Below are 15,410 nucleotides of genomic sequence, written 5' to 3'. Positions count from 1 at the left end.
TTTGCGCAGCACTTGTCGCGCTGGACACACTACAAAAGCAAGAGCAAAAGTTCCCCTCGCTCTCATTAGCCGCGCAACCAGCCGATAGCGGTAAGCGCAGCGCCCCTGCTCTGCCGCGCGCCTGTTCCGGCCACGGTCACCGTGGCCCACAAAATTTTGACAAAGACTGTACTGTTGTGTGGAGTTGTTTCTGGGTCGTACATTCAGTTTCTCGATGCTATAATCACGTACAGCATCCGTGGCTTCATTGTTATGTTCTACTGGAAAAATGTACTGTACTTTTGATGATAACCCCACATTACCCCCTCCACCCTATGTAATTCCCATTCGGGCCTTTATGGTGTGTAAATAAATAAATAAATAAATAGATTTGATGCTCTTTTAACAAAGCTTAGCACCAAACATTGAACGAACGAAGTCTCCAGGCGACCGTCAGTCAAATGCTGCCACAGTCGTTGGGGGAGGGGGGTTCGGTCCGAATGAAGAGTTCGCTCAAGTGCGAACGATAGGAGCTGCCAAGACAAGATTTTATCACGGCCACCGTATTCATGCACACCAAAAACGCAGTCAGCGCCAGATGATGCACCTTCAACGTCTAAAACAAAAACGCACTCTTAAGATGTTGAAACACGCTCTGACACGCTGAATTTGGGCGATGTCTGATACTACGCTTGCTATGCCCGCCGTCCGCAAGTAAACAAAGGCGGTCCCGTTTGACAGTCGGGAGAAGGGCGCGTTACTTTCGCTGCAGTGAACTGCTTTTCCTACGTGGTTTGGGATTGCGCTGAGCTGCATGGGAGCCACCCTCAAACCACGTAGCAAACACATTTCAGTGGAAGAACAGAACACGCAGAAAATCGCATCCGCCCTGCGAAGCATTTAGAGGGCGCAGCTGTAAAGAATTCTGGGGCCAGGGGCGCTATTCCAGATGTCCCGAGATAGGTCGCTCCCTAGTTTCCAGCTGCTCGAGTTAACAAAGTAGTGATAGTGCAGCATCCGATAAACCACAAGCGACACTCGCGCGGAGCACGCTTGGCATTATCAGCGCGCCCAGTTGAAGCCGCTCACGCTGAAACAGCACGGCTTGTGCGAACATCCGCGTGCAGCGCCGTCTAGAATCGAGTTGCAATATGCCTTCCGTTGTGTAAAGTAGGTAACCCAGCTATTCATTTCAAAACTCCGGCCTGGCCCCAGCCTTCTTTTAAAGCTCCGTCCTCTAAAAGCGGCGCGGTGCGGTTCCGATTTTCTCGGTGTTCTGTACTTCCAGTGAAATGTGTTTACTACGTGGTTCGAGGGTAGCTCGAACCACGTGCAGCTCAGTTCAATCCCAAACAAAGTAAGCGAAGCTGTTCACTGTAGCGAAAGGAACACGCTTCTCCGCACTGTCAAACGTTACCCGCTTTGTTTACGTGTGGACGGCGGGCGTAGTATCAGACATCGCCCCAGTTTAGCGTGTCATGAGCATGTTTAGACATTTACAAGTGCGTTTTAGACGTTGAAGGTGTTTTATCGGTCATCGATTGTGTTGTTGCTGTGTATGAATACGGCTGCCGCGGGAAAATCGTGCCGTCTTGGGCAGTCGTACAGTCGCATGCGATTTGAAGATAATCGCGCGAGCTTCGACCGATAAAGGCGATAACGCCCCCGCGCGGCCTCTTTCGGAGCGACTGGGATCTAGGTTATGCATTCTCCTCTCTCTCGGTCGCTGTTACATCAAGCAGTGATCACTCCCGCGGCTAGTAAACCACCCTTTCCGCTTTGTGGTGATCTTGTGTGGTTGCAATCACATGGGCGTTTTTTTCTTGGTTTTCGTGAGCAACGATAGCACCCATTGTTATAAATGTTCAGTATTTCCCGAGAATGCGTTTCTGCGCACCTTTTCGAGAACTGCTGTAAAATACCACGAGTGGGACGTCGTCGCTGCGTGTGCGGTAAAAAAAGAGGAAGGGGTTATTGATTTTGCTGCTGGAGTGATGGCTGCTGGAATAAACACCGACCGAGGGAGAGAAGAATGCGTAAACCAGGAACCAGGCAGAGTAAAACAAGCCGCGTGGGGGCGTTATCGTCGTGGTCGGTCGACGCTCGCGCGATTACCTTCAAATCGCACGCGACTGTACCGTTCGGACTAGAGCATACACTTCGTTCAGAATGACCGCCCCCCCGGCGACTGTGGCAGCATTTCACTGACGGTGACCTCAGGACTTCGTTCGTTCATTGTTTGCTGCTAAGATTTGTTACGGGAGCATCACATGGAAGTGACTTCGTGGCTGCGACGCTACCCCACCGGCGAAGTGGACGCCGTGGCAGCCAAGGTTCCATGCGAGCGCGCTACGGCAAACTTTTCTTCAGATGAAACACGAGCGACGAAGCCGCGAAAGCGCTTCCGAATAGGCAATGGTGCCACACAACTCAAATATCTTTAGAACGGAAGCGAAAAACGTCTACCGAAGCGCGGGGCTGCTTCTATGCAGAGCCGAGGAAGGCAGCCTTGGCTTGGCTACTCCAAATTTTATCCGCTTCTTTATTACAGAATTTTAGCTGACCGTTTTTGGCCCTCCGCTATTGCTCCCGTCGGCCCGCGAAGCATAACCGCAGCGTCAGCGGCAGAAAGCTTTTAGCTAAGCGATAACGATATCTCCCTCGACGGGAATGATTCGCGTCGCTGGTCGTGTCCTGTGCGTGTGCTAACAAAAACGTCATCGCAAAGTAAAGATACGAATTGGAATTTGATCGCTCAAGTAATGTAAAGTACCGTGTTTAGTACCTTTTTAAAACAACGCAGTCGCTTACTCGGTATAATGGTTCTAAATTATTTTAAAGAAGCCGATAAACTTTAAAATAGCCGAGACAAGGGTGTCTTTCTTGGCGCTGCATAGAGGCAGCCCCGCCCTTCGGTCGGCGTTTTTCGCTTCCGTACTAGAGCTTGTTGGGGAGTTCGCGGGAGCGCGCGGGAGTTCGCGGGAGCGCGCTCGCATAGCGGGGCCACCATGTTGATATTCCGCACGGTACTAGAAAGCTGCCGCGACGGTCCGCTAAGAGGGTTAGCGGAGCGGGGACCCGCTCCGGTATCTCCGCAAGCGCCTTTGCGCGCCACGCATGCGCAATGGCGCTCCCGATAGCTATCGAAGTGGTGCGGACCGTCAGAAACGGTCAGCTAAAACTCTCTATTGTTATTTGGAAAAAATATAACATGTCAGCGACCACATTATACAAAAAAAGGTTAAATGAGGCCAAGAAACACGGTATTTTGCTTTGTTTGGGCGACCAAATACAAATTCTTATCTCTTATTTCGAATGATGTTTTGGTTTACAGGCGCACGGGAAACGATTAGTCACGCGAATTATTCCCCGTCAAGGGAGATCGGTTAAAAGGCTAAAAGCCTTTCGGCTGCTGACGCTCTGGTTGTGCTGAGCGGGACGTCGGGAGCGTAGCGGAGTGTCAAAAAAAGTCTGGGCCCATCTCCCCGCGAGGGGGACTCGAGTAAATGCGTCGCATAGGGGGTGGGTGTATTGCGTTAACGTTTAGTGTTTGGGGGGTTGGTGCTATCACGTGTACACCACGCAGCTATCACGCCGCTAGCACGCCGCTGAGTCGCCAACGCACGCCGCTGACGACGTAGTTTGAATGAGTCAAAGATATAAGGCGCGTTCGTAGCCTTTGATTCTGTGTCGGTTTTGTGGCGCGGTGGGAAGAGCACCATGTACCTCGCGTTCCGCCTACAGGTAGTGAATGCGTTGTATCAGCAGCTTCTTGACGTAGTTTGAATGAGTCAAGGATAAAGGCGCGTTCGTAGCCTTTGATTCTGTGTCGCTTTTGTGGCGCAGTGGGTAGAGCACCATGTATCTTGCGTTCCGCCGGCAGGGTCGCGGGATCGAAACCAGGCGCCGGTAACTGTTATTTCTTTTTATAGTGTAGGGGGAGGCTGGCTGCTGCGGACGCTGACGCACGGGTGACATCGTGAGTGATACAAATGCTCTGCATTTAAAACGGTCATCTAAAACTCTCGATATGCTTCAGACATGTTTTTCGCATTTTTTTAGGTGGTTCGCCGGAGATTGCTTCCGCAGGTTCTACCATGCCTTTATCCGTGGGCAGCTGGAGCGTACGCTTCAGTCGCGACTACTTGATGGAAAGGAGGTTCCCATCGAGTGGCCATGCTTCAGTTATCGCCTTCTAGCAAAACGTTCCAATGTGGCATTGCATGACAGTGTCCTTCATTTATCGTCAGCGCAGCAGATGGTTTCTCTTTAGGCAATGCGTGTCAAACCATTCTTGCGAAACCTTAACTGGCAGGATAAATCAACGGCGTGTGTGTGTTATCGGAGGTGATCTTTACGCATTTCAACGGGTTTTGTCCAGCATCTTTGTTGTCTGGCCGGAATCGGGGCATGCAAAGCGTGTGAAGGGAAGAGTTGAGACCGAAAGAAACGGCGTGACGCCAGAAGGAGGGTGAAGGCATAGAGTTCATAAAAACATCAACGGCTGTAGAGAGCTTAGTCGAACAAGAGCCGTGAAGAGCAAAGTGAAGTAAACGAAAAAAAATTGGAAAGCTGTGGTTGTTGCTATACCTTTATTCGTAGCCCATGTCCAATTGGGTGACCTGCCGCCACTTCAGCTTTAAGGAGCGAATGGGCTCGGTTTTTGAAAATGCACAGAACTGTTAATTGGAAAAAGCAAAAGTTGTAGAATAATCCGTGGTGCGTGAACCATGAACGTGATGGCACATAAGAAAGAAACGTGTACACCAGCCGCACAGAACCCCGATTATAGCAAAGCTGTGGTGCGTGCCAGTCTGCTTGCTACCTGTTCACTGCGAATGAAAGCGAAGAACTGACGCAAACACGGTATAGAAGAAAAAAACCGGTCGAAGCAATGCCAAAATTCATGCCGAAAGACAAAGAAATAGAAGAGAAAAAAAATACGCAAGTGCAATATATCATTTGAGAATTATCGCGAGGTGTTAATAAAGGCATCGCAAGAACAATGTATCAGTTGTTATTAGGTATCGCTAAACTTCAGCCTTCAAATCAGGCAAGCAGACTTAAGTGACCGCAGTAAAATTCGTATTTGAAAGCGGGCGGAGTGTTTCGATAACAACGAGCGGCGATTACTTTGAATTTGGCGCGTTTACATCACCCGCTTTCTTTTTTTTTGTTGCCAGTCGGCCTTAGTCACGTGATTGCATTGTTTGCCACCGACGGCAGAAATGGGCAAAAACTGGTTTTTAGCACCGCAAATTTTACACAAAAAGCTCAAAAGAACGCCTAAAATAAAAAAAAATTAAATTTGTAGTGAAATACCAATGAATCAAATAAAATCGAGGTAAAATAATATAGTTGGATGTGCTTGCCCCAAAAGTAGCCAGTGCAGCAGTGGAACTAGAGAAAGCAGTGAGAAATGTGCGACGCCCTAGTTACGCCTCCTTGGAACGCGCTGCCCTTGACCGGGTACGTCACCCCGAGAATCAGCAAATAGAACGAATTGCTTTTGTAGCGTAAGCTACTCTGGCCGAGGTTGAGCAGTTTGGATTGCTTGGATTGTATTTGTATTAGATTGGATTAATGTGGATTTTGTTGAATTGTGTTGCGTCATAGCCGCGGCAGGCGCACTGGCGCCGGCGCGTACCCTGGTGTGCGCCTCAATTGCGCAGTAGCCAAGTCTGACGCTTCACCGGAGCCGCTTGATAGCCGTTTCGCGTGGCTCGTGAGGAGCCGTGCTCAGCATGCGCGAGGAGCAGTGACTGGACAGGACTGGACTGGACTACACTGGATTAGACTGAATTGGACTGGACTGGACTAGACTGTACTGGATTGGACTGGATTGCTAAACCTTAGCTCACGCTACGTTTATCCTGGCATAGCAGAGCTAAGCCACTACTAATTTTTTAAAGCGCTCGAACTCCGCCTCGAAATATTATCATTACGTTACCTTGGCGTCGCTAGAGCTCGTGTTTCCTGAGTTTCGCTCAATCTCGGGCCTTCAGGTATAGCACCCCAGGCTGGAGTTTTAAAAGCCATAGCTGGGTTATCTACTTTACGCAACGGCGTGCATATTGTCACGTGGCCAAAGACGAAGCAGTTGTCTTGAAGGAAAAACAAGTTTATTGGAGCGAACTAGTGCTCCCCTAACAACTTAAAGAATACACAGGCGGCGCAGCAGCAGTCAACAAAGTGACGTGCTCAAGCGAGCATCGGCGATTCGAATGCCGCAGCGTCTGCTCTCCAGACTTTTATCTTTCGGCGCGAGTGTTTCTGGAACCGTCCATTTACATCCAGGACATTGTAGATCAGAAAAGATTATTCTGGGCTAATGAATTTAGGGCGAAAGAGTCTGCTTGCCTTAATGAGATAGCCCGTGCGGCTAAAAATAAAGAATGGAAGACACGCTTCGCTTGGGACACAGACAACAGAGCCGGGCGTGGCCGGGCAGTAAAAACAAACATTAAATAAACCAACCCATACATGGTTCGCGGCATTACCCCCTCTCTAAGAGTGCATCGACCCGATGCTAAAAAAAGACAATCAGAACAAACAACAAAAATGTCCGTCAACTTGCATACTAAGGTTTGAAGCGAACCACGTGGACCACTTCGGGCCACGTGCGTCTTCGTGATGTTCCGGAATCACCATCGGGGATCACCTCGTAGGTAGGTTGGCCGACATGTCGTAGAATTTGGTAGTGTCCGAAATACCGTCGCAGAAGCTTCTCACTGATTCCGCGTCGTCGGATTGGAGTCCAAACCCAAACACGAACCCCTGGGTGGCACTTGGCGTCTCGGCGTCGGAGGTTGTAGCGCCCAGCATCCACGAGCTGCTGGTCCGTTGAACGAACTCAAGCGAGCTGGCGGGCCTTCTCCGCACGCTGAAGGTATCCTTGCACGTCGGGGTTGAGGTAGTCGTCTTCTACATGCGGAAGCATGGCGTCAAGGATCGAAGTCGGCCGTCTTCCGCAGACAAGCTCGAACAGCGTCATCTGCGTAGTTTCCTGGATAGCCGTTGTAAGGTCCACTTATGAGTTAGCGGCCAGGTGCCCGGGCTGCGCGTGAGAACGCGCTGCTCTGTCTGGCGACGTAGCACTGCCGACACTGCGCTGCAACCACCGCTAATTCGTCGCGGCGTGCGCGGGAGACGGATTGTCTGGCCCTTCGCATTCCTCAAGGATAATCCCCCATTGAGAGGGCAGACGGCGGCGCCGGATTCCAGGAACGCCTGCCGGACCCGCTGGGATTACCGGCGTGTCTCTATTGTTGTCGCGCCCTGGTCAGCATGACGCACTGTCGCCGTCTTTCGTTTTCGCCCCGCGGGGTCGCTCGAACTTGCTCGTCTACGAGCGTGCCGTTGACCCGAAGGTGGCGGCGCCTCAATGAATATTCCGTGGCGTGCTGAGTGACAGCTGGCTACGTGTATTTGGGCACGCCCATACGCGTGTACGAACGCTACAGGGGCGTTCCCGAGAGAGTGTGATCTCGAGGTTATATAAGACCCAACTTGGCCGTTGGAAATCGTTCTTGTCTGAGCGCTGAGCTGGCAGTTCCCGGCGAGACAAGGAGTCTCGACCGTTAGCGCTAGGTTGGGATTTGTGAGCCCCCTAGTCGAGGTTAAGATCGCGTCGGAGGTTAAGGGTGCAGCGCCGCACCGGGCAACTAGACGGATCTTGCGGCGAGACAGGGTCTCGGCCGTTGTATCTCGAGCGGTTTGTGTACGCTCCGAGAGTAGGAGAGTTAGACGAAGCTGAGGAGCTCGAGTGATTTGTGCGCACTCGGAGCTAGCGTCTAGCTGAAGTTTGCAGTTTTTCTTTTTATTACTCATGTACCCAGTTTTCATACTGTAAATAGCTGTACATAAACTTCCGTTTCACTTAATCAACTTCAACGCCTCGAGTTCGTCAGTTCGACCGCCACCTCCAAAAACTTCAACACCATCACCCAGCCAGCCTCCTGCCAAATCAACCGGAGCCCGGGCGATTGGGTTCCTGATCGACACCGGACTTCGGGGAAACGATCTTCACTGGCGCAGCCGACAGGATTTGGCAGAAGAAACCACCAGGCCACAACCAGGGGCAGCAAGCGGACGCAAGCCCGTCTTCATCGGCACCGGCCGAGTTCCGCGCGGAGTGGAGCGGCAGCGGCAACCAGCGCACTGGGCCAACGACGCAGCGGCCGACCACCGGAGGTGCGGGTGAGTGGGATTTCTTGCGCTTCGTTGTGGCGGTGTAGGCTGAGTCTTGGGTAGCATGGTAGTCACGCGGAGCATGCTGGCGAACATGGCGGCAGGAGGGGTGGTCCATGCGGAGTCCGAAACAATGATTATTAGGTGAATGGAGTTGGAGTTTCAAGAGCGAGAGGAGAAAAGAGCGCGCGAATTCAAAGAACGCGAGAGAAAAGCAGCGCACGAATTCGAAGAACGCGAGAGAAAAGCAGCGCGAGAATTTAAAGATCGCATGCAAAAGCTGAAGCTCGAATCTGAAGAGCGGTTGCGGGGGTATGAGTTGGAGCTGGAGCGGAGAAGGCAGACGCCCTTGCGCTCGGACACCCGCGAGCAGAAACAATGGGGCACAGACCCAGCGAGTCGTATAGCGACCGCGAAGCTGAATGGTTCCGGCCAGTGTTCGGAAGTTGAACAGTGCGATGAGAAAGTAAGCAGCCGTGACTCCCTACACGAGGCTAGCGTTTCCGCCGGTGTCGAACGCGTGGAGACGGACATTGGGATGAGGAGCGACGAAGTAAGCGCGTCCGGGGATACCGTAGAACGGTGTAATGAAGTGATTCTCGAACATGACGAGCAGCCTCGCGGGCAAAGTTTGGGAATGGAGCTGCAGCGAATGAGACAGAACCCTTCGAACAGGCCCAGTTACGCGCTGACAGCAAAGTTGAATGGGGGCAGCCCGTTTTTCAATTTGAAGCCGCGCGAGGACGAGATAAGCGACCGTGGCTGCGCACGGGAAGCGAGCGGCTCAGCCGTGAACAGCTGCATGGAAAGGGAGGCGAGCACGCGGAGTGTTCAAGCGAGCGCGCCCGGTATAGGGAGCAGAGCCAAGGGGTAGCCCCGTTGTCGCGGGTGTAGAGCCGCCAGCCGCTTTTGCACCGGGCACTGCGTTAACGCATGCTGAACTTGCTAGCACGGGCAGTGCCCAAATTCTAATCGGTGGAGCGGAGGAGACTGGAGTCGCGCAGGAAAGTCTTGGGTCCCGCCGCGCTCCCAATTACGCTCGTAAGTTGCACGAGAAAGCGAACTCCAGGTCGGGCTCGCCCAGAAGAGAAAGGAGATGGAAGACGAGAAAGCATGTGACGAGTCGGAGCGAAAAACAGATGGAGTTGACGATCAGACTGAGGAAAAGCAGGAGTTAAAGCCGGATAAGGGAGCTGAGAAGGTAGACTGGGTTGAACATGTCGAAAATGGAAGTGAAAGAGAGGGAGAACACGAAAACGCAGGCGTAGAGACTGCGAAACCAAGAATGAGATCTCCTGAGGAGGTTGTGAAGGAGAGGGAAAAACCGTGTGAGGAGGCAGCTACAGTTGAAAGCGAGGATCGAGACGCAATCGGTGATCTCGCGAAACCGGTATCTGAGTTTCGTAGCTTTAGTGTTGGGTGCGGCCATTACCGAGATTTAGTCGGGAGCCGTGCTGGATGGGTTGACGCACTAAGTTATGCGACCTGGCAGTGTGTCACAGGCCCTAGTTCGGAGTTGTGCCAGGATGAGTGCGTGCTGGGACAGCCGAAAAACTGTCTTTGTCAGGCCACTGCTCAGAATGCACCTAGCGTGCACGAGCGGTTTTTGGTAGTGACAGGTGCTTGTGAGGTTGTTGTTGTGGGGCAGTCTGTGCGTAAGGGAAAGAATGATACCGAGAAGGTCGTCGCGTTCGCGGGCCGCCATTACGCTCCAGCATCAACCCTGCGCTCACGCGGCCAGCGCGCAGCATTGCCATACGTTGGGGCATTGGAGAGGCATGGCCACTTGGCCTATGGGACAGGAAGCGAAGTCGCGTTTTGCGATACCACTCCGTCTTCCCCGAAGTTGTGTTCGCCTCATGGGGCTAAATTGTCGAGACTCGCGTTGACATGGCAACGCTACACGGTCTAGATCATCTGCAGAGGGGGGTGGAAGTACACGAATGCACTCCCCTGCTTTCAGATTGTTGCTTGGGGAGGCTAGTATTGAATTGCCTCTGAGCCTTAACACCGCCACGACGGACGTGAACGTTCCCGTTCACCCGTCCTCTTTCGTTGGTGGTGTGTGTGTGTGTGTGTGCCGCGGGTGTGCGCGACGAGATGCCTTGAGTGCTCGATCCGTGCACCGAATTGATCGATCCGCGCACCGAACTGAACTTTCTGTGCACCGCAAGAGAGTGAGACCACAGCCGAACATTCTTGAAGGGATGTTATCAGGCTACGCCGTCAAGGAGGACATTTGCGCGCGTGCGCACAGTGGCAATGCAAACTTTCTTAACGTTTTATTTTTGTTGACGGCAAAATTGCCCGTGTTCTTTGCCGGTCCTTATTCCTTTTGTTCTTGTTGTCGAGTGCCGGAGGGTTTGTGCGTGTTTGCAGTTATAGCGCGCATCAGTGTTATAGGTCCAGTTGTCTCGTTGCTCGTGGCGTTTACGCGCCCCGGAGAGACCCAATTTCCTTTTACTCGCACTTAGTATTTTTAGCATTTTTTTGTGTGTGTTCCCAGTTTGCTAGAGTATTCCGTCCCTGTTGAGCGGCTAGTGAATAGGTTGTGTTTGTAGTTTAGGCGAGAGAGAGTTCGGATCAGCTGCAGAAGTAGAAGGGGGCTCATTTGTGGTTATACCCAGCTCCTTCCACGTGTTTTTGTTTGTTTGTTTGTTTGTTTATCCCGCTGTTATTGCGGAAGGAGAGTTGAAACGAGTGGCCCTTTTAAATTCTTTTCGGATTGACTGAACCAAGAGGTCCAGTAACCCTCTTAAAGGGGGGAGTTGTAAGGTCCACTTATGAGTTAGCGGCCAGGTGCCCGGGCTGCGCGTGAGAACGCGCCGCTCTGTCTGGCGACGTAGCACTGCCGACACTGCGCTGCAACCACCGCTAATTCGTCGCGGCGTGCGCGGGAGACGGATTGTCTGGCCCTTCGCATTCCTCAAGGATAATCCCCCATTGAGAGGGCAGACGGCGGCGCCGGATTCCAGGAACGCCTGCCGGACCCGCTGGGATTACCGGCGTGTCTCTATTGTTGTCGCGCCCTGGTCAGCATGACGCACTGTCGCCGTCTTTCGTTTTCGCCCCGCGGGGTCGCTCGAACTTGCTCGTCTACGAGCGTGCCGTTGACCCGAAGGTGGCGGCGCCTCAATGAATATTCCGTGGCGTGCTGAGTGACAGCTGGCTACGTGTATTTGGGCACGCCCATACGCGTGTACGAACGCTACAGGGGCGTTCACGAGAGAGTGTGATCTCGAGGTTATATAAGACCCAACTTGGCCGTTGGAAATCGTTCTTGTCTGAGCGCTGAGCTGGCAGTTCCCGGCGAGACAAGGAGTCTCGACCGTTAGCGCTAGGTTGGGATTTGTGAGCCCCCTAGTCGAGGTTAAGATCGCGTCGGAGGTTAAGGGTGCAGCGCCGCACCGGGCAACTAGACGGATCTTGCGGCGAGACAGGGTCTCGGCCGTTGTTTCTCGAGCGGTTTGTGTACGCTCCGAGAGTAGGAGAGTTAGACGAAGCTGAGGAGCTCGAGTGATTTGTGCGCACTCGGAGCTAGCGTCTAGCTGAAGTTTGCAGTTTTTCTTTTTATTACTCATGTACCCCGTTTTCATACTGTAAATAGCTGTACATAAACTTCCGTTTCACTTAATCAACTTCAACGCCTCGAGTTCGTCAGTTCGACCGCCACCTCCAAGAACTTCAACACCATCACCCAGCCAGCCTCCTGCCAAATCAACCGGAGCCCGGGCGATTGGGTTCCTGATCGACACCGGACTTCGGGGAAACGATCTTCACTGCCGTGTTGTACGCAAACATGACATATGGGAGCACTTAGTCCCAATTCTTATGTTCAACGTCTAGTACATTGACAGCATATCTGCAATTGTCTTGTTCAGGCGTTCTGTTAGTCCGTTCGTTTGGGGGTGGTACACCGTCGTTCTTCGGCTATCCGTGTTGCTGTAGTGTAGTAGTCCTTGCATCAGCTCCCCAGTAAAGGCCGTTCCGCGGTCCGTTATTAGGACTTACGGGGCTGCATGTCGCAGCGCAACTTGGCTTATGAAGAACTTTGCGACTTCTTGTGCAGTCCCCCTCGGAAGAGCGGCGGTCTCTGCGTAGCGCTTCATGTAGTCTTTCGCTACGACAATTCACTTGTTCTCGGAACGGGATGTAGGAAACAGGCCCAGAAGGTCCATTCAAATCTGTTCGAAGGTCTTCGATGGGACGGAGATCGGCTGAAGAAGTCTGGGGGGTATCGGCAGTGGCGTGTTTCGTCGCTGGCAGTCACGGAAGCTCGGGAAGTAGTGGTGACGTCGGATGTAAGGCGGGGCAAGTAGTACTTCACCCTGGTTTTTCCAATTGGGCGGGCTGTGCCGATGTGTCCGGAAGACGGGTCGTCGTGGCACGCTTCGAAAGTTTTGTCACGAAGGTCTGCGGGAATGACAAGAACATAGTTCGTTCTCGTAGCGGGGCTGAAATTCTTCTTCACGAGAACGGAGTTTTTCAGGCTGAATGCTCGTAGGTTGCGTTTGAAGATCCTAGGCACGGCGACGCTGCTTGGCGGCTAGGTCGCTCTCCGTCACCATTCCGAAGAACACGGCGTCTTCATCAGAGTCGTGTGGTTGTGGGTCGACGGGGGCGTGGACAGGCAATTGGCGTCGGAGTCTTTCCTGCCGGATTTAAAGACGATTGTAACGTCAAAAGCTTGCAGGCGCAAGCTCCACCACCCAATACGGCCTGAGGGGTCCTTCAAATTGACGAGCCAACAAACCGCATGGTGTTCTGTCACAAGCTTGAATGGTCTACCATACACGTATGGGCGAAATTTTGAAATCGCCCATATAATAGCCAGGCACTCTTCTTCAGACGCTGAGTAGTTTTTCTCCTCCTTCGGCAGACCACGGCTGTCAAAAGCGATTACTGTTTCGCAATCGCTTTGTTTTTGGACGAGGACGGCACCCAAGTCTATATCACTGGCGTCCGTGTGCAATTCAGTTTCAGCGTCTTTGTCGAAGTGAGCGAGCACGGGCGGGCTTTGCAGGCGTTTTTACAGCTCGCAGAAGGCTTTTTCTTGGTAGTTTTTCCAGCTAAAAGGCGTGCTATCTTTCGTCAACCGTGTGAGTGGCTCTGCAATGCGTGCGAAGTTTGCGACGAAGCGCCGGTAGTATGCGCACAGTCCGAAAAATCTTCGCACGCCCTTCTTGTCTTTCGGCCTTGGGAAGTTCGCTATAGCTGAAGGCTGAATCCGGGTCAGGCAGGACTCCGGTGGCGTTGACGACGCTGCCCAAAAACTTGAGTTCCTCGCACGCGAAACGGAACTTATGAGGCTTCAGCGTTAACCCCGACGGGCGAATAGCCTCGAGTACAGACTCCAGTCTTGCAAGGTGTTCGTCGAAAGTTCCGGCGAAAACAACTTCATCGAGGTATACGAGACACGGTGTCCATGACTCTGTGAAAGGTTGCTGGTGCCGTGCACAGCCCGAACGGCATCACCTTGTACTCGTAAAGGCCGTCCGGGGTTATGAATGCAGTCTTCTCTCGGTCTCTCGTTCACTTCTATTTGCCTTTAGCCTATCTTTAGATCCATCGATGAGAACTACTTCGCATGGCAGAGGTGGTGGAGGGCATCGTCTATTCGTGGCGGGGGGTGCACGTCCTTTTTGGTGATTTTGTTCAGTCGCCGGTAGTCAACGCAAAACCATCATGTGCCTCTTGAAGTGGAGAGGTACACTGCCTGACACGAAAACTTAGAACAGGGTAATTTACACAAAAACAGACAAGATGGGGCGCAATAGTGCCCGACCGCCTCACCTTGTGTGTTTTTGTGTAATTCACCCTGTTCTACGTTTTCGCGTCAGGCAGCGCACCTCTGCACTTAAAGATGTTAAAACATCAACTAGCCCAGTGCCAATCCTTGCTGAACTTAATGTGCCGTTTTTTTTCTTCACCAGTACGACCGGGGCAGCGCAGGGGCTTTTCGATGGCTCTAAAAATGTCGTCGCTGAGCATATCGTCGACATGAGTCCGGATGGCTTCCGGCTCGCGGGGCGAGACGCGGTTCGGTGACTGTCGGGTATGTCGGGTCTATCTTCGGTTATTATTCGGTGCTTCACTAGAGGTGTCTGACGTAGTTTTGAGATCGACGAAAAACACTCCCTGTAGCGACTCAGCAAAGCCAATAATTTGTTCCGTTTTGCTTGCGGGAACCCCGGATTCACGTGGAAGGGAATCGGAAGCCTGATGGTATCTTCGAGTGCGCGTTCGAATTTGTTTCCCGCGATCACGTCCCCTGCATATTATGTTTCTTGTGCAGCGCCCTTGTTTAATTACTGGTACTCGTCGGTGAAATTAGTCACCAAAACGTGGCATTGGCGTTGCTTAAAGCGCGTATGCCTCTTGCAACAGAGACACCGTGGCCGAGTAGCAACCATTGGTCATTCTCTACGATACGGTCGAAATCATGAACCGCATATTCATAGTAGACGCTGATCATCAAGCTTGCGAAGGTGGCAAGGTGACATGATCGTCGGCGATCCTTACAGCAGCACTGTTTTCAGGTTTCGGTTCCGGCGTCATGCAGTGATCGGAGGAAAATGTTATTATGGGCTTGGCGTTTAGATCAATTATTGCACCGTTATCTCTAAAAAAACTATATTCCGAGAACTACGTCAGGGGCGCAGCTAGGCCAAATGACGAACGTGCAGGGTACGTTGTGGCGTCTATGGGTACGTTGTGCCGTCTACGCGTAGGCTATCAACTGGAATCCGCATGTTGTCGACGTAGTTCGAATTGACCGCGCCAACAAGGTTAAGGTCATATTGCTTAGCACGGATTTCGAGGGCCTTCTCGATTTTGCTGCTTTCGGTCACAAATTTGGCGATGGCTTTGTGCGGGTTACGGACAATTCCAGCAAATAGATCGTCATTCACACCACGCATAAAGAAGCGTAACTTCTTTTTTTCTGTCATTTAAGGGTCGACGCAGCGAAACAGTTGCTTCATCTCCTCATAGAATATCACGACCCCTTCGTTGGGGTGTTGTGTGCACGTTTCCAACAAAAGGGTGGCTCGTTCTTTCCGCACGACGGTAGCAAATGTTTTGAGAAACTGGCTCTTAAAGAGCGTCAATTCGGAAAGGGTGCTTTCACGGTTTTCAAACCACGTTCCGGCCGTACCTACTAAATAGAAGAAAACATGGCGGAAAGTTTCTTCGTCATTCCACCTGTTGCAGATGCTGACGCGCTCCACTTTCTCCAACCA

Source organism: Haemaphysalis longicornis, unplaced genomic scaffold, assembly GCF_048455015.1.
Source record: "Haemaphysalis longicornis isolate Haplotype H1 unplaced genomic scaffold, Haemaphysalis longicornis Haplotype H1 scaffold_118, whole genome shotgun sequence".
Lineage (NCBI taxonomy): Eukaryota > Metazoa > Arthropoda > Arachnida > Ixodida > Ixodidae > Haemaphysalis > Haemaphysalis longicornis.
This window is presented reverse-complemented; position numbering follows the sequence as displayed.